The following is a 26223-nucleotide window of genomic DNA, read 5'->3' as shown; positions in this document are numbered from 1 at the left end:
GCACTGTTGGGGATATTGTGTTTTATTTTTAGATGATTCTGTTCAGTGATGGGTGTAAATAATTGCATGATTCTGTTCAAAGTCAAGCACAAACAGGCTTCTCCTGCTTTTTACATTTGACCAAAATAGAACATGCCCCATCTTTTAAATAGTTTCAGTTTTGTAAATTTCATTGATTCACAATTAGAAGTCTTTATATTGATCACTTCAGTTTGGTTATTCAAGAGCTGAGCCTTAATCCACATTCATGAAAAGAATGAAATAAAACCTTCTTGTACCTTTGAGGGAATTACTGGTCTGGCAGCTTCTTCACGAGTAATACAGGGCAAATAAATAACAAAATGTTCCTAGGGGTCATGGGAATTCTAGCTTTAATTGTTCAGTGTACCTTTATTGTGAGTGAAGCTTTCTAAAATATGGCAACAAAGATTTCTAATTTAGCCAAAAAAAAGTAGTTTGGGTTTGGTTTATTATTATTACAGTGATAGGCTTTTAATAGTGTGCCATCCAGAAGGATTATGCCATTTATTGTATGTCAAGGAGGTGAGAAAGGATACAGAATGCTGAATATAATGTTGCAGCTGCAGGGAAAATGCTGTGCAGGTAAGCAAATAAAGTGCAAGGGCAACAACAATGTAGATTGGGAAATTAAAAAAAAACATCTTCAGCGTGCGAGAGATCCATCCAAGGTCTGATAACAGTGAGGCAGAAGCTAGGATTAAGTCTGGTGTTTTCAAGCTTTTGTATGCGCCAGATGTAAGGGAAGAGAATGACTGGAGTAGGAAGGGTCTTTGACTAAATTTGCTGGCATTCCAAAGTACAGGAAGTGTAGACAGAGTCAGCAGAGGGGAAGTTGGTTTGCATATTGGACTGGGCTGCATTCACAACTCCGCAATTTCTTGTGGTCTCGGACAGAGCAGTTGCCACATCGCAAGCTGGGATGCACCTGGATGGATCCTTCCATGATACGTCACTAAAAATTGGTGAGGGCCATTAAACGTCTACGTAGTGTGGGAGACCTTCTATTATCTGGAAATCAATACAGAACTGTTTGGTACAGGTTGACTTGAAATGGAATTGGCCTGCAGTGTCTTAACTTCTTTAAATAAATCAATCCGAAAAAGAAATCGTAATCACCTGAAATTGCCGTACACAATATATTCCACATTCTCTACCTGTTTTGCTAACATTTTTATCTGTTGTAATTTTAAAAGACTGAATATGATTAATCAGTTAAAACGGATAGTTAGACTTTTCAATGGTTTTAACCTTAACACTCATAATATCTTAGTGCAGGTTGTCAACCTTGCCGTTTTTATTTCAGGCCAGAAGCAGTTAAACATGAAGAGTCAAGATTTTTGTATTAGAAGGTTAATGAATTGTCAGCTTTGCTTTCACCCTTTGCAATTGATGCTGGATTTGTAAACAATCTGTCCTCACTTTGTCTTAAATGTATTCACAATAGTGTTAAATAATTTTCATTTCCAGCTCAACTCTTGGCCTGTGTTTTGAAAAGTATTCACTCATTAGGTGTAGAAATCTCTGACAGTGTAGACATAAGAGAGACTGCTGATGGTGAAAACAAGGAGCAACACACACAAAATGCTGGAGGAACTGAAAAGTTGACATTTCAGGCTGAGACCCTTCCTAAGTACTGATTGTCACAACTGCAGATACTGCCAGGGAGTATGGGTGCTCTCACGGGTGGGTGTTATGATTTGTGATATTTGTGATATATATATAACTACTATATAGACGTCCACAGTATAGCAAATTTTAAATTGTCCCATTCAGGCCTAAAGATTTAATCATTGTGGAGGATTTCTTACTCTTGTGGGATAATGCCTTTGCTGACAATGGGGTCACCCTGCTTGGCGGGTGAGACGTGTGGCTGTAAAACAATCTCAGATTCTGAGACCTCCTCTGTAGTGGTTGTAGGAGTTGACTCTGGCACTGCAGAAAGTGGTTCTGACAGATCTGGCCACCTTTCTTCTCTAACAATTGACTCTGTTCTCCTCAACTGATCAATGTGTTGTTTCCAGATGACATCAGATGCAATCTCCACTGTGTAGGAGAATGGTCCAGTTCAATCCTCAGTCTTTCAGGTATGCACATTTGATCATCTCTGTAGTCCCTCGCCAGAAATGCTTGTCTAAGACTGAAACAATGAATCTCCTTGTTTGAGGACCCCCCCCCACCCCCCAGTCTGTCTCAGCTGTTTGTTCTGCATACCCTCCCTGAGAATGGATTTGACAAGATCCAAGCGTGAGTGTAAGGGACGACCCAGGAACAGCATAGCTGGTGATTTTTTTGTGCAGTTTGCTACATTGTGATATGCAAGGAGGAAATTGGTCAGCTTCTGATTCAGTGTTAGTGTAGTGTGTTCTGCTGACATTGTCTGCAGTGCGCACTGTAGACTCTGGACAAAACTTTCTGCCAAGCCATTTGTAGCTTGGTGATACATGGCAGATGTAATGTGTCTTAATCCATTCATTTTCAAGAATGACTGAAACAGTTCCGCAACAAACTCTGGTCCATTGTCACTAACTAAGTGTTTTGGAACACCAGAGCGTCAGAAGAGGCTTCTCAACACAACAACAGTGTGCAAAGCTGTAGAGGAGGCTATTGGGAACACTTCTGGCCACTTTGTATCTGCATCCACTACTACCAAGAAATTTGGATCCATGAATGGTCCGGCAATGCCAACATGAGTCCTCAGCCAGGACAATGCAGGCCATTCCCAGGGATGGAGAGGCGCTGCTCTTTGCACCTTCTGGACGTGTTAACATCCTGAGCAGTGCCTGGAGAGCTGCTAACTCTGCTGACATATTCTAGGCCACCAGAAAAAAGTTTCGAGCCAATGCTTTCATTTTGATCAGGATATAGCTCTTCCAACACTTTGGCTCTCTGGGTTGGATGGTACAACTCCTCTCAATCCCTGCATAAGGCAAAACTCATCAAGGAGAAAGTTCATCTGGGCACAGGCAAAAATGGAGTCACTGGAATTTCTGCTGCACATTCCAGTCATTTTTGGTTGCCATGTAGAACCGAGACAGTGTGGGGTCTTTTTCGGGTTTCCCTTTGGATCATCTATGCCTGTAACAAGGAGAATTTTGTTTAGCATGAGGGAGAACACATCACGAGAAGTCTCTTCTTACATAAATTGTTCAGTTATTTCCTTATCCAAGGGTAAATGGGGCAATCCATATGCATTTTCATGATCAGTTGTCCTCTTGAATTTGACCTTGTAATTGTGTCCTCCTAGAAACAGAACCCATCTGTTCATTCCTGCTGCTGCTGTTAGTGGAACACATTTCTGTTAATTGCAAATAGACACTAGTGGCAGATGATCAGTAATGAGGATAAAATCTCTCCCATACAGATACTGGTTGAAACGTTCCACACCCCAAACCAGACTCAAGGCCTCTCTGTCAATCAGTGCGTAATTTTTCTTTGCGGCAGTAAGGAAGCATGATGCAAAGGCTTTGGGATGTTTATTTCCATCACTCATCACAAGTGACATGACACAACTTTCCTGTAAGGCAAGGCATCACAGACAGACTGCAACTGTGACATAGCCTTTGGCCTTGTGGCATCCTACACTGCTTGAATTTTCTCAGCACACTTATGTAATAAGGATATTGAATTGTGTAAAGTAAAGGAAACAAGAAGGGTAGTTATGGAAAGTATGATGATTAAAGAAGAGGAAGTACTGGTGCTTTTAAGGAATATAAAAGTGGATAAGTCTCCAAGTCCAGACAGGATGTTCCCTAGGACCTTGAGAGAAGGTAGTGTGGAAACAGCAGGGGCTCTGACAGAAATATTTCAAATGTTAATAGAAACGGGGATGGTGCTGGAGGATTGGTGTATTGCTCATGTTGTTCCATTGTTTAAAAAAGGTTCTAAGAGTAAACCTAGTTATTACTGGCCAGTGAGTTTGACGTCAGTGGTGGGTAAATTGATGGAAAGTATTCTTAGAGATGGTATATATAATTATCTGAAAAGACAGGGTCTGATTAGGAACAGTCAACATGGATTTGTGCGTGGAAGGTCATGTTTGACAAATCTTACTGAATTTTTTGATGAAGTTACTAGGAAAGTTGACGAGGGTAAAGCAGTGGATGTTGTCTATATGGACTTCAGTAAGGCCTTTGACAAGGTTCTACATGGAAGGTTAGTTAGGAAGGTTCAATCGTTAGGCATTAATATCGAAGTAGTAAAATGGATTCTGCAGTGGCTGGATGGGAGATGCCAGAGAGTAGTAGTGGATAACTTTGTGTTAGATTGGAGGATGGTGTCCAGTGGTGTGCCTCAGGGATCTGTACTGGGTCCAATGTTGTTTGTCATATATATTAATGATCTGGATGATGGGGTGGTAAATTGGATTAGTAAGTATGCAGATGATACTAAGATAGGTGGAGTTGTGGATAATGAAGTAGGTTTTCAAAGCTTGCAGAGAGATTTAGGCCAGTTAGAAGAGTGGGCTGAAAGATGGCAGATGGAATTTAATGCTGATAAATGTGAGGTGCTAAATTTTGGTAGGACTAGTCAAAATAGGATATACATGGTAAATAGTAGGGCATTGAAGAATGCAGTAGAACAGAGGGATCTAGGATTAATGGTGCCTAGTTCCCTGAAGGTGGAATCTCATGTGGATAGGGTGGTGAAGAAAGCTTTTGGTATGCTGGCCTTTATAAATCAGAGCATTGAGTATAGGAGTTGGGATGTAATGTTGAAATTGTACAAGGCATTGGTGAGGCCAAATTTGGAGTATTGTGTACAGTTCTGGTCACCGAATTATAAGAAAGATGTCAATAAAATTGAGAGAGTACAGGGGAGATTTACTAAAATGTTGCCTGGGTTTCATTTCCTAAGTTACAGAGAAAGGTTGAACAAGCTGGGTCTTTATTCTTTGGAGCATAGAAGGTTGAGGGGGGACTTGATAGAGGTATTTAAAATTATGAGGGGGATAGATAGAGTTGACGTGATAGGCTTTTTCCATTGAGAGTGGGGGAGATTCAAACAAGAGGACATGAGTTGAGAGTTAAAGGGTAAAAGTTTAGGGGTAACATGAGGGGGAACTTCTTTACTCAGAGAGTTGTAACTGTGTGGAACAAGCTTCCAGCAGAAGTGGTTGAGGCAGGTTCGATGTTGTCATTTAAAGTTAAATTGGATAGATATATGGACAGGAAAGGAATGGAGGGTTATGGGGTGAGTGCAGGTCGGTGGGACTAGGTGAGAGTAAGAGTTTGGCACAAACTAGAAGGGCCGAGATGGCCTCTTTCCGTGCTGTAATTGTTAGATGTTTATATGGTTATATGGTAATCTTTGTGCATAAATTGTGCAATCGCAGTGCAGTAAGTGATGCTTGGATTAAAGAATTCACACTTGTTAGAGCCATGGAGTCATAGAAAGCTACAGCACAGAATCAGGGCCTTTGGCACATTTAGTCCATGCTGAACTATTTATACTGTCTAATTCTATTGACCTTTACTGGAAAAATAACTCTCCATACCCCTCCCATCCATATATGTATCCAAACTTCTCTTAAATATGAAATCAAAATTTCATCCTCCACTTCCGCTGGCAGCTCATTCTACATTCTCACCGCCGTCTGAGTGAGAAAATTTACCCTCATGTTCCCCGTGAACATTTCACCTTTCACCCTTAACCCATGACATCTGGTTGTAGTCTCACCCAACCTCAGTGGAAAAATCCTCCTGGTATAAGCCATATTGCTTTTCTCTTGTTAGCTTTCTCATTGTAAATCTCAAAGCTACTCAGTCCTGTGTCACTCTTATTATTATCAGAGTTTTCATCAATAGCATGCAGATTAGTGCTCTTTTTGAAACTACAACTTGACATTTTTAGCATTTTCTCTTCCCTGTGCAGCCCATTTATTTATGTCTGCCTGACATGCTCTTTGTATGTGACCTACATTGTTGCATTTTTTGCAAGTTTCACATTTAAATCTGGTAACACAATTTGTTTGGCCAGTCTGGTTTATGTTCAGATTATGCAATTTTGGTCATACTCACTTCCATTCCTGACTGAAACGCAATTGCATCTCTGTCTGCAGTTTCCATTGAAATTACAATTTCCACTGCTTGCTTGAATGTAGTTAGGAGCCAGTTTTGAATGCTTTCTTTTAAGATTCCACAAACTAAGCAACCTCTTAGTGTATCATTCAACCCATTACCAAACTGACAATCTCTTTGTTTCACATATGCTGAAATAGACTCCCCTTCTTTTTTATTCTGCTTGTGAGACCTAAATTGTTCTGAAATCAACAATGGCTTTTGTTCTAAGTGTTCTTGCATTACCTTTACAATAGCAGCACAGATAATTTCTGATGGTTTTGTTGGAACAGTCAAACTTCAATGTAAGTTATATGACTTTAAACCTAGTGCACTTGGCAAAATTGGCACTTGCTTCTCATTGGTTATTTCATTTTTTTTCAAAATACTGTTCCAATAGTTCAGTAAAAATGAGCCAACTCCCAATGTGTAATCAAACTCGTCAATCTTTCCTATTCAGCCAGCCATTTCCAATTTTTCTTTAATAATTGCTATCACCCGTACTCACTCTTCAGGAACCTATGAATTCTTCCGTTCTCTGGCTTAAAAATATACTCAATCATTTTTTCCCTTCCAAGGAGCATGTGCTGCTCTGCTTCAACATTGCTTACGCTGTGTTTTATTTTATTTTGATGCAGGTATAACTTAGCCTTTACTTTTCCCGAGGTGCACATGTATCACGTGGTAGCATGATGATGTATGTAAGTATGTAATTAATGTGTTTGTATGTATATATATATATACACACACACATACATACAAGATTACTCAAATATAACTGAAATATTAAATGCACAACAGTAACACATATAATTGGATGAATATAGTTGATTATTGTTTTTCTCCATGCCAGCAGAGGTCATGATGCTTTGGAGGCTTACCTTGTGCCGTTATTTTGATCTTCAGCAGATTCCAATTTCATTAATTTCTGTAAATCAGTTTAGAAATGACAAAGGTATTAATACATATTTTGGATTATCAGAGATTTACAAATTATGGCTATCAATGGGAAAGTGGATTAAGTATAAGATCAGTTGCAATATTATTAAACCTTCTGAAGGCATCAATTTTTTTCCCCCTGTGAGGCCAATGTTTGGTGACAATTGATACATCAGGACAGGCCTCGTCCATCCTTCACTTTTCTGCATTTAGACAATGACTGTTGCATGTGTCTTCTCATCCTGATCTTGACTAGAGACACTTCTTAGCCCAGAACTCCAAGGCCTTCCGCGAGCATTTGTTATGGAAGAACTCCTACTTGTGAACTCTCCTGTTCTTTCATTACTTTACTCTTAAAACTGTAAAACTAAAAATATAAATGCAAATAGGTATCTATTTCAACAGTTAATAACTTTACTTAGTACTTCAGAGTACCAGGCATCATCTGTAAATGTCACCTCTATTAATTTCACTCATATTTCAAGGCCATTCTCAGGAGATAATTAAATGTAGAATGGCACAGCTTGTATTTTTATGGTGCCTATACTATAGCAGAAATATTCCAAAGTGATACACTCTATCACATCTGTTAGGGCTAAACAGTTATAAACCTGTAAAATTGTTCTGGGAAAATTTAAGAATAGTCCCTAACTGAAGATTTGACGTTTTTGTCGATTTGAGAGGGAGGGAGTATAAGTGGGCAGATGATAGTTGAGACCAGATGAGGGGGAATGTGGATGTTCGGGGAAGGGGGATAATGTGAGAAGTTGGGAAGTGATAGGCGGAAGAGCCAAAATGCTGAAGAAATTGGAGTTGTGCCATAAATATCTGAAGGGCCATAGATGCAATCCTCTAGGTCTGTCGAATTAGCCAATCACATACAGGGTGTAGATAAGACTACAATTATTAGGCGTGCTGCATTTGGATAAAGAGGGGCAAGGAAAGCATGGTACAGGAGCAAGACAAACTGCTGAAGAAACTCCATGGGTCAGGCAAAATTAGTGTGGGCAAAGGTGTGGTCAATGGCTCAGACAGAGACTCTGTGGGGTCCTTATCTAGCTCTCCAATGGCACACAGAAATGGGGAAAAAATGATCACAATTAACAGTGACACATTTTTCTCCCAATCCGACATGCTGCTGAAACTTCAGGTCTGACGTTCCTGATGAGGGGGAGTGCAGGAGATGAAGACAGGAGTTTGTGGTTGAATCTGAATGAAATTGACTTCCATCCTGGAAATGGCAAAGTTCCAAACTGGAGTGGTGGAGCAGGGATTGCTGGACAAATTTTGCACCTGCTTTCCTACTTCACAGTAGGCTTTGGGAGTTTCTCAGGGGACATTCCTGTGATTCCACTGACTATAACAACTGACAGGGTGAGTGGTTCCTACACCTGCTAAAAGTTTGGCTACATTCTGTGCCCAGGGTAGACCTCAGATGCTGAAACTGTACTTTGAAGATTGTCCACCTGCTTTGTCCACCTTAACTCTGGCATGAATCTCTTACTGAGAGTGTCCAGTGAAACATGGTGCTATGGAGGGATTTAGAGCTCATTTGATCCGTGGCTTGTTTTTCCTCTATTGCATCTCCTTGGGAATGTACTGGCTCTGAGTATGATGTTGTCACGGTGATAGCATAAAGTCACTCCTGGCCCTCACCTCTGAACTTCTGTGATTTCAGCAGTGAATGGGTATTCTATACGAGTGGCCTGCTAGATCAGGTTTATCATCACTCACTTATGTCATTAAATTTGTTTCTTTTTTTGTGGCAGCAGTACAGTGCAATATATAAAATCACTGGAGTACTGTGCAAAAATCTTGGGCGCCCTAGCTATATATATGTGCCTAGGGCTTTTGCACAATATTGTAATTGAAACGCGGTAAGGAATCAGTTCCCAGGGGAAACCCACATAGTCACAGGAAGACAATATTCCATGCAGGCAAAACCTGAGATTAGGATTGAATATAGATCTCAGGCAGTGTAAGGCAGCAGCTTGATCAACTGTGCCACTGTGATGCCCTTATTTTAAACTATTTTTAGTTACGTTTCTATTTGTAGGATCCTTCATACCCACTGCCATTCTGTTTTGAACTCTGCATTCCAAGGCTTCTAACTTTTTATGCTTATCCTGTTTCTTTCATTCCGCCATTGGCTTCTGTTCCACCAATTGCTTAATTTCCTTTGTGTTCCTCTTGATCTCCTCTCTTCTCTATCTTTCTTTCATCATCAATGGATCTTATCTCTTTAATCACATTTTTGGCATGTTATCTGGCTCAGTCACTGATTCTCTCATGAGATTTCTGTGTAGTATTTTGGAAGGCTTTTCTGCATTAAGTCAATAAAAAAAATGCAATTTGTTTTGTGTATTGCTCTTAGTCTTTTCCACAGGCAGAAAAGTCTGTTTTCTTCCATGAAATTTATTCTCCTAGCCTCCTGCAAGACTTTTTTTCCAAATCTGATATCTATTCCCAAAACCTTGGTCACTGGCCTATCCTTTCCAGGCTTACCGTTTTCGAGATCTTAGAGAGTGATAAAGGGTGGCAGTAGAGGTATAAAACATAATATCCATGTCAAATAGCTCAGAGAAATATGCATGAACATATAAATTAGGAACAGAAGTAGGCCACTTTGCTCTAAAGCATGCTCTGCCATTTAATAACGTCTTGTATGATCTGATTGTAGTCTTATCTCTGCATTCCTGTCGATCCATGGTAACCTTCTACCTCCTTGCCTATAAAGTATTGCCTTAAATATATTCAAAGACTGTTTCCACTGCCTTTTGAGGCAGTGAGTTCCAAAGACTCATGACCCTCTGAGAGAAAGAAAATCTTCATTTCATCTTTGTCTTAAATAGGTAATCCCTTATTTTTAAATATTCACTCTTAGTTATAGATTCCCCCACAAGAGGTAATATAACTTCTACATCTATGCTGCTAAAGTCTTTCAGGATCTTATACACTTCATTCATCTCGTCTCCCTGTTCTAAACTCCAATTGGAACAAGCTTTCTTTATAAGACAACCCGTCCAATCAAGGTACCCGGCCTGGACATATGAATAGCAACTTCAACGGCCAACACAGGCAAACAAAAAAGAGAGAAATGAAGACAATTGTGAGTGAGTGTGACAGACACAAAGTGGACAGTGATATTTCCCTTCACCTTTTATGATCTTGTATTTTTATAACCTGGTGGGGTGATCTAAATGAAAATTAGACGTGGTTTGTAAGAACAAAATTCATTCTACCATGTTATCACCTGGAGTACGACTTTGAGCTTAGTTAGAAATTTTAGGATAGCATTACATCTAGGGTATTTTATATGAATGTACAGTAAGCCAAATACTAAAAAGGATATCAAAATCACAATGAAGTGTGGAAAACTTTGTCAGTGAAAAGAATAAAAAGAGTATTCTAGGTAGGCAATTTCCACTAAGCTTTTCCCAAGTCACCATCCAATAAAGTTTGCACTCTTTTTACAAGACTGGGACTCACCAGGCCAAAGTTACCACTGTGTTAACCTTTTCTATGTACTTGTTCAATCCACAACACCTTTAAAAGATGATATTGACCAACCTTATTTTACCTAGTTTGATAAGGTTCTTAGATTTTTTTTCATACCTTACTTGGCCTGAATGGTGTTTTGTGATTAGATCTCCTTGATTACCTCTTGCACTTGGCAGACCTAGTTTCTAGAGTTCAGGTCCTGATAGTATTTTTTTTATTTAATCCAGTTCCACCAGTGGACATTATTGTTAACAAATTCATTTCACTTTGCTCTTCACATTTTCTGGCTAGCTTTAATATGGAACTTTACTACATGATTTTAAAATCTTTGTTTGTGTCCTTTTTTTTTGAATGGGGAGAAAGGGGGCTCCAGTGAGTTAATATCCATTCAGAACTATTCCAAACTCTATTGCTCATCCAAGTTCAAGGTGGCTCACTTAATCGATGACAGCTGAATAGGTGATAAGTTCTACCACATTCCCATACAGAGTTTAATCTAGTTGAGAAAACAACACATTAAAGATTTTATTTTTTTTTCTGCATGTTCTCCCTTCTCCCTCTTCCCTTGTATCCTGATTCAGGCCTTGGATCAAATCAGTAGGTTATTCTTCATTATTTTGTGTTGGGCATGTGGCCAAGTGGTTAAGACATTCGTCTAGTGATCTGAAGGTCACCAATTCGAGCCTCAGCTATGGCAGCGTGTTTGTGTCCTTGAACAAGCCACTTAACCACACATCGTTCTAGTGTCTGTGTGAGGGGTGGAACCCCACACAGACTTCCAACTGCGCCTTGTAAGGCATGAAAATACCCGACGCAGGTCTGAATCGACTTTCCTTCCTCCCTCCCTCCCCTCCCATTATTTTAACATTTAGCTTTATACTCCATTAACTAAACAATGTTAAAATATATACAGTATTTGTCTACAAAGAATTCGATTGTTTTATTTTTAACAATTGGGAAAGAAGCCACTGGATTTGCCAATTCAAAATATCATCTTACAAAATGAGTTGCATGTACTGTATACCATTCCAGTTCTTTCCATTTTAATAACTTTACCAATTAACTGTTTTCAATTATGTGCAACTCCTGCATTAATAACTTAGATCTGCCAACTACCAGAGGGATCTTAAAAATATACACTTATAAACTGTGCAATAAAAAAAAATAGTTTAGGCTCTAGTAAAGCACAGGAAATAAAGGTCAACTATGTGCAATCACTCATTATTTCCATATTAGAAAGAACTCTCAGTTTCTGTTAAATTGCAGAATTTTAAAATAGCTGTAATTCGAAACACAATAACACAACACCCTTGCATCTCCTTGTTCTATTGCCAAATGGGAAGATTCGGCAATCCGCTGCCATTTGGAGAAAGGTTGTTCCCACTTCATGCGCTCTCTATCGAGACCACCTCTATCCTGGTCATCCTTCATTCCTTTATCTCAGAGCAAAGCCTTACTTCTGGTCGGTCCTAATCCAGAAGGGTGCCACATTCAGAGCTCAGATAAATTAGCTTTTCCATGGGATTGGGGCTCATCATGCTGAGGTGCTATGGTGGGGCACTGATGAACAACCTAAAATATCCCAAGTGTAATTTTATTTCAAAAATCTTCACAATCCCACCCACGATGAAAATAAACACTGCTTACAGCAGTGTCTAAAGTAATTACTTTAGCCAAAGAAATAAGCTATTCGTACTTTAAAGACAAAGCAGGAAGTCCTGCTTTTATTTTTTGATCTTTCTGAGGGAGTTGTTGCCTGCTGTTTGTATTTATTTTTCTCCTTCCTTTTAAGTTAAGTACATCCTTCTCTAGTGAGGGAAAAGGGTTACAGTAATAATTCATACCTCAAATCCCATGGTGTGTACCCCGGCTTTGCCATCTTATTAGTTTTATTTAGTTTCTCCTTTCAATCATGCTGTTGATGTTCCCTGCATGTTTTTTACTGTCCATTTTTCCTGAAGACTGACTCATTTGTAATGTGTGAACCTTGCTGCTAGCATGCCGTTCTGGCTAAAGTGACACAGAGCTATCTATAGTAAAGATAGTTCAGAATGTGGCCAGAGCTTAAAATAAGTAAGGGATTACTTAACCTATAGTCAGAAATACATTTCCAGAAAAGGAAACAAAGCCTATAAATTTGGTGTCCATTTCGGATGACAAACGTCATGACATACAAGCTGGAGGGAATGAAATCTAGTTTCTAGATAGAATTCTGGAATGCATCTCTTGATCTCACAACTGTTCCCAGCCAAAAGAAAGAGGCATCGGGTTCACACTGCATTTATAGTTCATCCATCCTCCCTGACAGAGGTAGCAGGGAAAATATATCAGCCTGTACTATTTGGGGTGCAGCCTCATTCTTCAAAGAGAAAGCACCATTGGTGTGTGCTTCATTGCATCTTCTGAGTTGCTTCTCTACCATCCCCGGATTATTTTATAATGAACTGATGTGGAGCATTTATGCAATTGCGGGGTCCCATTTTAGATTAGTGGGTCATCTAATGCTGTCTTGCTCTTGCACATTTGGGCTTTTATTATTTTTGAGCCCGCAAATGTCTGAACGTGCAAGCTGATAATGTGCAGGCTTACATAATCAGACACTGGGAACTGAACGAATTAGCTCAGCAATGTTGTATCCATTTAATTAACAGGATTGGAGGGTTAGAAATTTAACAGCACAAAAACTGGGACGGAAGCACATTTCAAGTAGATGAATTCATTGTCAAATAAAGTAAAAGAAAAAGAAGCAGGGCTCAAAATTTGGAATATGGGAGAGCAAAAAAGAAGAAAGGAAAAGTAAAGCAAATCTTAAATGTCCAACTCCAATAAAAATATTAAGGAATGGAACTTTATGCTTTAATATTCAATTTTCAATACTAGTCATGTTGACAGGCAACAATTGACTCCTGTCATATTTGAATTGAAATGGACAGAACATGATCTGTAATGAGTTTCCTTGATATTGACTGCACAAAAGCAGCTTTGCACTACAGGAGCCCCCCAGGACTATGTCCTAAGCCCCCTCCATTGCTCTCTGTACACCTATGACTCCAATCTAATAGCTCCAATCTGCCAATTAAATTTAGAGATGATACTACATTGATTGGCCTTATCTCAAATAATAATGAGGCAGCCTACAGAGAAGTCATTACCCTGATTCAATGGTGTCAAGAAAACAGCCTCTCCCTCTATGTCGCAGGAACAAAGGAGTTGGTTGTGGACCATAGGAGGAACAGAGACAGGCTCACCCCTATTGACATCAATGGATCTGAGGTTGAGGGTGAACAGCTTCAAGTTCCTCGGCATACACATCAAGTTCTTGGATCTCACTTGGTCTGTACGTACCGGCTGTGTAGTGAAAAAAGCACAACGGTACCTCTTTCACTGCAGATGGTTGAAGAAGTTCAGTATGAGTCCCCAAATCCTAAGGACTTTCTACAGGGTCACAATTGAGAGCATCCTGACTGGTTGTATCAGTGCCTGGTATGGGAACTGTACTTCCCTCAATCACAGGACTCTGCAGCGAGTGATAAGGACAGCCCAGTGCATCTGTAGATGTGAACTTCCCACTATTCAGGACATTTTACAGGTGATAAAAAGGGCCAGAAGGATCATTATGGAATCGAGTCACCCCAACCACAAACTGTTCTAGCTGCTACCATCCGAGAAACAGTGCCACAGCACAAAAGTCAGGACCAACAGGCTCCGGGACAGCTTCTTCCACCAGGCCATCAGACTGATTAAATCACGTTGATGCAATAGTATTTCTAAGCTATAACGTCTGTTCTTTTGTATATCTTACTGTACATACTAGTTTTTACAATTACTATAATTTGCACATTGCACATTCAGATGGAGATGTAATATAAAGATTTTTACTTCTCACGTATGTGAAGCGTGTAAGAAATAAAGTCAATTCAATTCAATTCCTTGATTTTTAATGGTGAGCTAGAATCAAATGATTGTTTTTTTGTGAAGCCAAGAGTAAAGAAATTAGATTGTAACTTTTAAATATCCCTTTTTAATGGCACAGAGTATCTTGCCTGAATTTTCATGCCATTTGCAAAAAATAGCCCCAAGTATCAATAGTCTATTTTGACAGTATATTCTGATCATTAATGAATTTTAAATGGAATATATTTTTCATAAGATGAATGGTTTAAATGTGGCTTCTTCAAAATATTCCATCGTGCCACAGATTATGGTAAAGTGAATTCAGATGAACAAAAACAAAAGCAGAGATGTCTGGGGTATGTGATTCAATTGAGCATTTTGCCAGTGAACTGCAACCTGAACTTGTGCATATTTACAGTTTCTGTAGCAAGGTGTTGGTTTTACGACTTCAGCAATAGAGCATCACTAACATCCCTGGAGTTCTTTGGATTGAACTCCAGAATTTGGATTTGAATCCAATCAAGAATGTCCATCACCAAATCCATTACAACCATAAAAATTTTATAGACTGATTTGCATTTAATGGACCTGGGACTCAGTGACCTGTCTAAACTGTCAGAACCGCAAATGAATATTTTCACTCTCTGGGTCAAGAAGTTGATGTAGTAACAATTCCAGCCTATACCTCAATTAAGGATTTTTTTTCCAGTTATCATTGAAATAGCTAAATGAACTATGTTTGCACTCACAGTGGTGACAAAATTGAATTTATGATTTAATGAACAGTAGAATATTATTGAAACCTACCATGAAAATTATATTTCAATTATTCATATTCTCCATGTAAAATAATTTTGCTGGATTACAAGCATGTTGAAGTGGTTGTCAATCTTCTTGCCAAAGTAACAGGAGTATCCACATAGTGACAAGTACAAGATTAAAGAAGCTAAACAGTGCAAAAAGACCCCACGATGATGCCCCCGCCCCCCCAGCACACACTGCTGTTTCATCTGATGTTGAGAAGCTTAGACTCACTTGTGATTATAGGAACCTAATTCCACTCAAGGAGTGATCTGTGACAGAAAAGAAAATAATATTTACCACAGAACTCACATTTGTAATAGGGTTTTTTGAAGGCACCAAAAATAAAATACTACTGGAAATTTGAAATAAAATAGACAATGCTGGAAACTTAGCTGTACTAATGAAAGATTATATACCTCACATTTAATACTATTTTATTCTTCTACAGATGCTAACTGACCTGCGTAGTATTTCCATCATGTTCTGTCAAAGGGTATGTACCTTGTGCTGTGTGTGACTGTATGTATTGTGTTTTGCATCTTGATTGTTTCATTTAGATGTATACATGTGTATGGTTGAAATTGAACGAACAATTAAACACAATTTTTCTGAATTAGGGAAAGGAAAATTTGTTCCTTGAGTTCTGTTGTTCAGGTATATTTATAGCTTATTTTTTTATTATTTTTTCTGTATTTGCACTGTTTGTTGTCTTTTGCACATTGGTTGTCCACCCTACTGGTGCAAACTTTCATTGACTCTATGATGGTTATTGGATTTATAGGATATGCGCACAAGAAAATAAATGTCAGGGTTGTATATGATGACATATATGTACTTTGATAATAAATTTACTTTGAACTTTGCACATTCATGTGGACCTTAAATATATTTGCTCTGGTTACACAGTCATACTGTTTGAATGATGCACCATTACACTGTATCTACCACTTATAAAACCATAATCCCAAGGAGAGGATCAATAGTCTCTGGAAAAGTGTAAAACAAAAGTTTAAGAGAAAAATCAAGGCAAAAAGTGATTTGGGACTCACTGTCATCACTACCAATTATAGTTAAATGTAATTCACTGAAAATTCAGCCAAGATTTATGGGTAAATGAAATGCTGTACAATGTGCATGACATGAAACATGGTTAAAAATGGAGTGTTGTAACAAGTCTCAAAGCAGCAAGGCCAGTATTTCATGCAATGGAATCTTGTCAGACTGTTGTACGCAGAGTGACTCCTTCTACACTCTAGCCAGCTACTGCAAGAAGGCACAAATTAAACATGTTCAGCAACTCAATGTAGGCCACCAGTTAGAAGATTAATAACTGTGAAGTCTTTGCTCCCAGTCTACTTTCAATATTAGTCACAGTACTAATAGACATAAATGTGAATAAATAAACTGAATTGTAAACTTCCTGATACTGCAAAAATTCGACCACCAACATTTTATTGCAGAAGATATTTTTGTTTTATTATTTCTATCATTATTTCCAGACATTTATCACAATCTGAAGGCAAAACAGGTCCAACCAAACATTCCTGCTTCAGTAAAAGAACTGAACTGTAAACTTACTTGGAGGTTTGTACTCAGTTCTGGTCACATCATTATAGGAAGGTTATGGGACAGTCTGGGACCAGAGGGCATAGCCTCAGAATAAGAAAAATGAGGAGGAATTTCTTTAGCTGAAAGGTGGTGAATCGATGGAATTCTTTGCCACAGATGGCTGTGGAGGCCAAGTCATTTGATAAATTTAAAGCCGAGGTCAATGGATTCTTGATTAGTAAGTGTGTCAAAGTTTATGGGGAGAAGGCAGGGAGTGAGTGAGAAGGGAAATAAATCAGTCATGATTGAATGGTGAGGTAGATTTAATGGGACAAATGGCCTAATTCTGGTCGCTTGTCTTACGCTCTTATACCTGCAGCCCTGCAGTAGTCAGCAAATCCATCCTGCAGGTCTCCCAAATGCTTCTTTGTAAGTACAGACAGCAATAAGGAAGACTTGTATTTTGAATGCCTGTGTTAAGTACCCTCTTAATAAACATAAGACCGTAAGATATAGGAGCAGAAGTGGGCCATTCAGCCCGTCGCGTCTGCTCCGCAATTCAATCATGGGCTGATCCAATTCTTCCAGTCATTCCCACTCCCCTGCCTTTTCCCCATACCCTTTGATGGCCTGGCTAATCAAGAACCTATCTATCTCTGCCTTAAATACACCCAATGACTTGGACTCCACAGCTGCTCATGGCAACATATTCCACAAATTTACCACCCTCTGATTAAAATAATTTCTCTGCATCTCTGTTCTAAATGAACATCCTTCAATCCTGAAGTCATGCCCTTTTGTCCTAGACTCCCCTACCAGGGGAAATAATTTTGCCATATCTAATCTGATCAGGCCTTTGAACATTCTGAATGTTTCTATGAAATCGCCCCTCATTCTCCTGACCTCCAGGGAATACAGCCCAAGAGCTGCCAGATGTTCCTCATACAGTAACCCTTTCATTCCTGGAATCATTCTCATGGATCTTCTCTGAACCCTCTCCAATGGTCAGTATATCCTTTCTAAAATAAGGAGCCCCAAACTGCACACAATACTCCGTGTGGGCTCACGAGTGCCTTATAGAGCCTCAACATCATATCCATGCTCTTACATTCTATACCTCTAGAAATGAATATCAACATTGCATTTGCCTTCTTCACCACCGACTGAACCTGGAGGTTAACCTTTAGGGTATCCTGCACAAGGACTCCCAAGTCCCTTTGCATCTCTGCATTTTGGATTTTTGACCCATCTAAATAAGAGTCTGCCCATTTATTTCTTCCACCGAAGTGCATAACCATACACTTTCCAACATCGTATTTCATTTGCCACTTCTTTGCCCATTCCCCGAAACTATCTAGGTCTCTCTGCAGGCTCTCTATTTTCTCATCACTACCCGCTCCTTCACCTACCTTTGTATCATTGGCAAATTTAGCCACAAATCCATTAATCCCATAGTCCAAATCATTGCCATACATTTTAAAAAGCAGCGGTCCCAACAACAACCCCTGCGGAACTCCACTGGAAACCAGCAGCCAGGCAGATTAGGATCCCTTTATTCCCACTCTCTGTTTTCTGCCGAAGATCTTTCTGTTCCAGAGAAAGCTTCCTTGTTTTTTTCCATATAATTTTAACACCTGTCATTTTGCTGTGCACCTCTATTCAACACTGATATCTAAAAGTGACCAGCATGGAACACAATGCTTCATTTGAGGATTAACAGCATAACCTTACCGAATAAGTTATACAAAAGCTAATAATCCAGTAAGTTAAACAACAGGAATTCTGCAGATGCTGGAAATTCAGGCAACACACATCAAAGTTGCTGGTGAACGCAGCAGGCCAGGCAGCATCTGTAGGAAGAGGTGCAGTCGACGTTTCAGGCCGAGACCCTTCGTCAGGAAGTTGTTCAATATTGTTTCAACTTGCCTTCTACTGCTACAGAATTATACACAAGTGCCCAAAGTACTCTTCGAGTATGCATGTCCTTCAATGTACCATTTGATTTATATTGTCCCTCTTCATTCTTCCCATTCAAATATATCATAGCAAAACTATTTGATTCAAGGTTGTTAACTTGAAATATAACTATATCATAAACAAGTGATATCACTATATTCCTAATGCATAAGAAAATAAATTCCTTTTAAGGCAATGTAAAGAAAATTTTCCTGTCTGGTTAAATATCTTTGGCATTTGCTAATTGAATTATTAGTGGAAAATAATCTACCCTGCTCTCAAATGACTATAATGAAGATGACAAACCAATGTGTTACCAGTGGTCAGGATTCACCACTAGAAATGATCTGGTATCAACATTTATGCATTCCCTAGCCCCATCTTTAATTTCTTATGACCATTTTCAGCTCATTTTCAGATTCAGATTTATTTATCACATGTACAGTACATTGAAACATACAGTGAAATGTGTTGTTTGTATTAACAACCAACACACACCCAGGGATGTGCTGGAGGTGGGGGGTGTGGGGGGGGGTGCAGTGCACGTGTCACCACACATTCTGGTGCCAGTATAGCATGCCCACGATGCTCAGCAGAACAGCACAAGCAACAAAACCAACGCTGCAGCAAAACAATCTGTTTACCTACCTTTCCACCCAGGCACACCCACAAATAGGCAGTTCTTCAACCGCAGGACAGGCTGCCTCCACATTCCTAGACTCACAGACATTGGGCCTCTGGATTCGCCGATCATAGGTTTGATCTTCATACCTCAAACTTCCAGACCTGCACAGACCTCGGAACACAGTAACCCAGGCCTTCATGACTCCTTTTACCTGGTACTGTGATTTAATCTCACCTACATTCCACCCTTTCCTTCTCCTTGTATTTACTTGATATGTCCTATGTTCACTGTTTTGCTCTTCCAACTCCTGTTATATTAATTGTTCTTACGATGCAGATGCTGCCTAACCATTTTCTATCCTTATTTCCCTTTTTACCTATTTGTATATGTCAGTATTTTATAATGGAATGACTTTAACGTTGAAGGTGAATGCAGGGTGAGATTGAATGATGGAAACAGAGAAAGTGGCCATGCATTTAAGCATGGTTATGGTTTAGGAATGGATCTCATGGAATAAAACAAATGAAAAAGGTTACTGCTTGCTGTACATTAATGACTGCTGCCTCATAGCTCTGGTGATTGGGTCTCCAGAGACCTTCAGTGCTGTCTGTGTGGAATCTACATGTTTCCCCAGTGACCACATGTGAGTTTACTTCAAAGGAAATGCTGTCTGCACCATTGAACAAGTCTACAAAGAGTGCTGCCACTAGAAAGCAACATCCATCATCAAGGACCCCCACCACACAAGCCATGTTCTCTTTCCACTGCTGCCATCAGGAAGGAGGTACAGGAGCTTTAGCTATCACACCACCAGGTTCAGGAGCAGCTATTACCCTTCAACCATCAGGGCCCTGAACCAGTGTGGATAACTCCACTCACCACAACACTGAACTGATCACTGAACACAACCTATGAACTCACTTTCAGGGACTCTACAACTCACATTCCCGGTATCTATCTATCTATCTATCTATCTATCTATCTATCTATCTATCTATCTATCTATCTATCTATCTATCTATCTATCTATTTATTTATCTATCTATCTATCTATTTGCCCAGTTTGTCTTTTACACATTGGCTGCTCGTCAGTCTTTGTTTATGTGTAGTTTTACATTGATTCAGAGAGGTCAGAGGAGAATGGCCAGGCTGGTTCAAGCTGACAGGAAGGCGACAATAATTCAAGTAACCATGTGTTACAACGGCGGTGTGCAGAAGTGTACCTTTGAATGCACAACATGTCAAACCTTGAAGTGGATGAGCTACAGCAACAGAGGAGCACGAATGTACACTCAGTGGGGAGTCAATGGAGCAGAGAGCTCTTTCCTTGCTGTGTAACTCTGTGACAATCACTTACAATCGCCATCTTATCTTTCATGGGAAATAACCAGCCTGCTGTCAACAGTAGCAGAAAGGTTATAACGATTGGCAGGTCCGCAAATGGAAATTATGTACTTCACCATCTGAATAACCAAAAGGGATTTGCAGCACATCTTCATTAACCATTGTGGACACTCAGGAGAGTATGGAAACTGGGGATTCTCGCCTACAGGAAGCAGAGCAGATACTGTCAGTACCATTCAGAATGAACAGTTACATTTAGGTCCATCTCCGATTTGTGTAACCTAAGCACTCACACTCAAAAAACATTAAAATTATTTCAACAGACTGGGGAACATTCTTGGTTAAAAGAAAACATGCCATTATGCTGACATTTCCATGAAGTTCTTTATTAAATACGGTTCAAAGTATTTCTAAATTCACCATGCATTACTCTCTGGAGCATTGTTAATTAATTGAACTATAGTTACTGGTGGCGGATTGATAGGTAGGTGTGTCAAATTCCCAGGTCCCAGTGTAATTATTAGTCTCCAAGGTCTCCAGAAACATTGCATCATAAAGAAAGTACTACATGGTGCCCTGTTCAAACTAAGGTGATGATGGTAGAGTTATTTTGATGATCTGACCGTTTTGTGCTGCTCTTTCATCACACTTGTAAGACAAATCTTGCCACCTACTGATATGACATAGCAAAACAGAAAATGATGTTTTAGCATGAATCATTTCTGTTCTATATCTCTCAACAATGACCTCCAAAGGTTTCAGTTAAGTCTTAGAGACTATTCTGAGATATGATCCAGAGATAGCTTCTGCTTTTGATAGAAACTGGGAGCTTGAATAGCGGCCAATTAAAGTTTGGGCATGAAAAGTAATAGTAACTTCACCCAGGCCAGGAGACAGCTTTAGAAATCAATGCCATATAGCCATATTTTCAGAGCTTTGGCAGCGGCCAATCAGAATTGAAAGGCGAAAACTGATGGAGTCTTTACCCAAATCAGCACTTCGAGCCAGAGTTTGAACAGTGGCCAATCAAATTTCCGGATTTATTAGCAAGGTCAAGTAAAAATACGGCAAGGGTAAGCAGAGAAACCATTGTTGGAGTGGGGTGAGACCTTTGACTTTGGCTCAACAGGCGTGGGTGATAACATATGAATGATGTAAGTATCTGATAAAAAGATTTTTCTTGCTCATTCTTCATCTGTAAGTGCATAGCTAAGGCAGTGAGAATGGCTCCAGGGTCCGTGTTTTGTTCTTTGTGTGAGAGGAATGCTATGGTGATAGGAGTTCCATAGTTAGCAGAGACTGTAGGCTGGATCGAGACACCCAGAGAGTATGTTGCCTCCCAGCTGCCAGGGTCAGGTTTGTCTCAGATTGTGTCCATCACATTCTAAAGGGGGGAGGGTGAGCTGCCAGATGACTTAGTACGTATTGGTACCCATGACAATATGTAAAAGAGAGGAGGCCCTAAAGAGAGCATTTAGAGAACTAGGTTGAAATCAGAAAAGCAGAACCTCCACTATAACAATCTCAGTATTGCAGCATGTGCCATACACGAGTAACGGAAAGAATAAGATGATTTGGCGGGTGAAAGCGCGGCTGAGGAACTGATGCAGGGGGCAGGGTTTCAAATGTCCAGATCATTGGGATCTCTTCTGGAGAAGGTATGACCTGTACAAAAGAGACAGGCTCCTAAGCCCATGTGAGACCAATATCCTTGCAGGCAGCTGTTCTAGAGGTGCTGGGGAGGGTTTAAACTAATTTGGCAGTCAAATGGGAACTGGAATGATAGGGCTGAGGATAATGATGCTGGTTTATAAGCAGAGGCTGTGTATAGTGAGTGTGAGGAAGGACAGGCGAATATGATAGGGCACAATAGCAATCTGTGGGATGGGTTCCAGTGTAAAATAGGGACAAAAATGAAAAGGGTGACATATACAAGACTGAAGGTGTTATATTTGAATGCATGCAATGTACGAAATAAGGTAGATGATCTTGAGGCGCAGTTAGAAATTGGCAGGCATGACATGGAAATCACGGAATCATGGCTGATAGATGATTGCTATTATGAGCTTTATATCCAAAGATGCAAAATCGATCAAAAGGACGGACAGGTAGGCAGAGGAAGAGGAGTGCTCCTGCTGGTAAAAAATGAAATCAAATCTTCAGAAAGAGCTGACATCGGATTGCAAGGTGTAGAATCCTTGTGGGTATAGTTAAGAAACTGCAAGGGTAAGAAGACCCTGATGGGTGTTAACTTACAAGCCTCCGAATAATAGCTAGGATGAGGTCTGCAAATTACAGCAAAAGATAGAAAAACATGTCAAAAAGGGGGATTTCAATATACAAATAGATTGGGAACATCAAGTTGATACTGGATCCCAACTGAAAGAATTTGTGGAATTCCTGCAAGATGACTTTTTGGAGCAGTTTGAGGTTGAGGCTACTAGGGTATCAGCAATTCCGGATTGGGTGTTGTGTAATGAACCGGATATGATTAGGAACCCTTAGGAAACAGTGATCGTAATATGATAGAATTCACCCTGCCATTTCAGAGGGAGAAACTAAAGTCAGATGTATCAGTGTTACAGTGGAGTAAAGGGAATTACAGTGACATGAAAGAGGAGCTGGCCAAATTTGATTGGAAGTGGACACACATGTGGGGATGCTGGCAGTGCAGCGTGGCTGGAGTTTCGAGGGATAAATTAGAAGGTGCAAGATAGGACATAATTAAAAGATAAAATTCAGGGGGACACCTAATCATGGAACTACTGATGGATTGTCCCTTTTTAACCTTGGAAAAGAAAATACCTGAGAAATTTATGAAGAAGGCACTCCTCTTGACATATTCTCCCTAATGCAAATGGGAATTTCTCCCCATTGATCCAAAGGGAAACCAGAAAAAGTCTTAGGTCTACATGCCCACCTAAAATGGTTGGAACAGGCAACAGAAATCCCAGATCCCAGCGCCGGGATGAACTTGCCCTTGACAGGATTTGCGTTGCGTGGGGATTGAGAGTTGATGTTCCATCCAAGCTGAGAACTGAAGTATTAGAGAAATATTAGCAGGTTGTCTGGGTGTGGTTACATTGAAAGCATTGGTTCAGAGCCAATGGAATAGATCAGCAGACCGAGCAGCTTGCCACGCACTATTCCAGATGCCAACACACCCAGAAGATGGCAAAAGCAGAACCTTTCCATCCCTGGGAATGGCCTGCATTTCTCTGTCAGAGGATTCATTTGGATTTTTCCAGACTATTCATGGGCACAAATTTCTTGATGGTAGAGGATACAGCTACAAAGTGGCCAGAGGTGTTTCCAATAGTCTCCACTACAGCCTTGCATACTGTTGATCTGCTGAGAAGCCTCTTCTGCAGGACTGGTATTCCAGTACATTTAGCCAGTGTCAATGGATCGCAGTTTGTTGCACAATGGTTTCAGTCATTCCTGAAAATGAATGAAATAAGACATATTACGTGTGCACCATACCACCTTGGTACAAATGGCTTGGCAGAAAAGTTTATCCAGAGTCTAAAGTGCGCAAGGCAAGCAATGTCAGCAGAACACACTGCATTAACACTGAATCAGCTCAGCACATGGCAATGCGGCACACTCCACAGCTAACCACTCATCAGCTACGCACATAAAATGCTGGAGGAACTCAGCAGACCAGGCAGCATCTATGGAAAAGAGTACAGTTGATGTTTCGGGCCAAGACCCTTCAACAGGATGGGAGAAAAAAAGATGAGGGGTAGGTTGAAAAGTGTGGGGAAGGGAAGGTGATAGGTGAAACCAGGAGGGAGACGGGTGAAGTAAAGAGCTGGGAAGTTGATGTGGTGAAAGAGGTACAGGCTGGAGGATAGGGAGTCTAATAGGAGAAAACAGAAAACCATGGAAGAAATAAAAGTGGGGAGGGAGCAGCAGCTAAGCTGTTACTGGTCCATGCCTTGCAGGACAAACAGCTGAGACAAAGTAAGGGCTCCTGAAACAAGAAGGTTCGATGTTTCACTCCTGGACAAGCAGTCTACAGAAATGTTCAAAAGTGGGTACTCAGAAAGATTAAAGACAGAACTGGATCACTCTCCTGCACAGTGGAGATCTGATATCATCATTTGATATGCCGGTCAAATAAGGAGAGCAGAGTGAATTGTTAGAGAAAAGTGGCCAGATCCTGCAGTCCCAGAATCAACTCCTACCACTATCATAGAGGAGGCCCCAGAACCTGAGATTGTTTCACAAGCACACAGAGTAATCCCCTTTGCCAGGTAAGACATTATCCCACAAGGGTAAGAAAACCTCCGCAGCTATTAAATCTTTAGACCTGAATGGGATAATTTAAAAGTTTGCTATATTGTCACTGTCTATCTATTACATAGTATACTGTGTGCTTTTTATATATATAAATAAAAAATAATATATACACACACACACACACACACACACACACACACACGTACATATAGTACTGTGCAAAAGTCCTAGCTATATACTGTAAATAAGTGCCCAAAACATTTGCACAGTATTATATGTACCTATATAAGTTGAGTTGCATTCTCTATTCAGTTGGAGATTTTAGCTAAGCAGGGAGGAGGATTGTGCATTTACTATTTTAGTAATATTTTAGTGATATTGTAAAAATACTGCATTGTTTGATTAAGCATTCTTTTTCATTTAAATAATTAATTATAAGTTTTATGTAAAAGTATGTGAATGGCATACATTATCACGCCACCGTGTCATAAGGGCGCACCTCGCTAAAAGTAAAGATGAGGAGTATACCTGTCTCTTGGGTTCTTTCAAGTAGTTTTGTGTTTTGCAGTTAAAAAACATTACAGCCTCCTCTATTGCCATGATGAGGCCCCTCTCAGGTTGGAGGAGCAACACTTCATATTCCATCTGGGTAGCCTCCAGCTTGATGGCATAAACATCAATTTCTCTAACTTCTGGTAATATTTCTCCCTCCCTATTCCTTCTGCCATTCCCCACTCTGACTCTCCTCTTACCTCTTCTCTTCCCCTCACCTGCCATTCACCTCCCCCTGGTGCCCCTCCTTCCCTTTCTCCCATAGTTACTCTCCTCTCCTAGCTGTTTCCATCTTCTCCAGTCCTTTACCTCTTCCACCTATCACCTCCCAGTTTCTCAATTCATCCTCCCCCTGAACCTAATAGTGTAAGACTTGGTGGTGTGTGATTTTTCCTCTCTGATGGCATGAACATTGACTTCTCAAACTTCTGCTAATGTCCCACCTCCCCCTCATACCCCATCCGTTATTTATATACACACATTCTTTTTCTCTCTCTCCTTTTTCTCCTTCTGTCCCTCTCACTATACCCCTTGCCCATCCTCTGGTTCCCCCCCCCCACTTTTCTTTCTCCCTAGGCCTCCTGTCCCATGATCCTCTCATCCCTTTTGCCAATTAGCTGTCCAGCTCTTGGCTCCATCCCTCCCCCTCCTGTCTTCTCCTATCATTTTGGATCTCCCCTTCCCCCTCCCACTTTAAAATCTCTTACTTTCAGTTAGTCCTGATGAAGAGTCCGAAAC

The 26223-nt window shown here is 40.1% G+C and overlaps 1 long non-coding RNA gene across 1 annotated transcript; it reads right to left on the bottom strand.

Annotated features, from left to right (window-relative positions):
- Positions 1-2216: 2216 nt before the first annotated feature.
- LOC134359087 (uncharacterized) lies at positions 2217-12507 on the bottom strand. Its single transcript, XR_010021034.1, has 3 exons — positions 12362-12507; positions 6959-7005; positions 2217-3096 (listed from the first exon to the last, which is right to left on the bottom strand). It is a non-coding gene; the product is annotated as an uncharacterized LOC134359087 (long non-coding RNA).
- Positions 12508-26223: the final 13716 nt, after the last annotated feature.

The sequence above is a fragment of the Mobula hypostoma genome, chromosome 2 (genome assembly GCF_963921235.1).
Source record: "Mobula hypostoma chromosome 2, sMobHyp1.1, whole genome shotgun sequence".
Lineage (NCBI taxonomy): Eukaryota > Metazoa > Chordata > Chondrichthyes > Myliobatiformes > Myliobatidae > Mobula > Mobula hypostoma.
The sequence above is the reverse complement of the archived record's forward strand: the minus strand, read 5'-3'. Positions and strand labels throughout refer to the sequence as shown.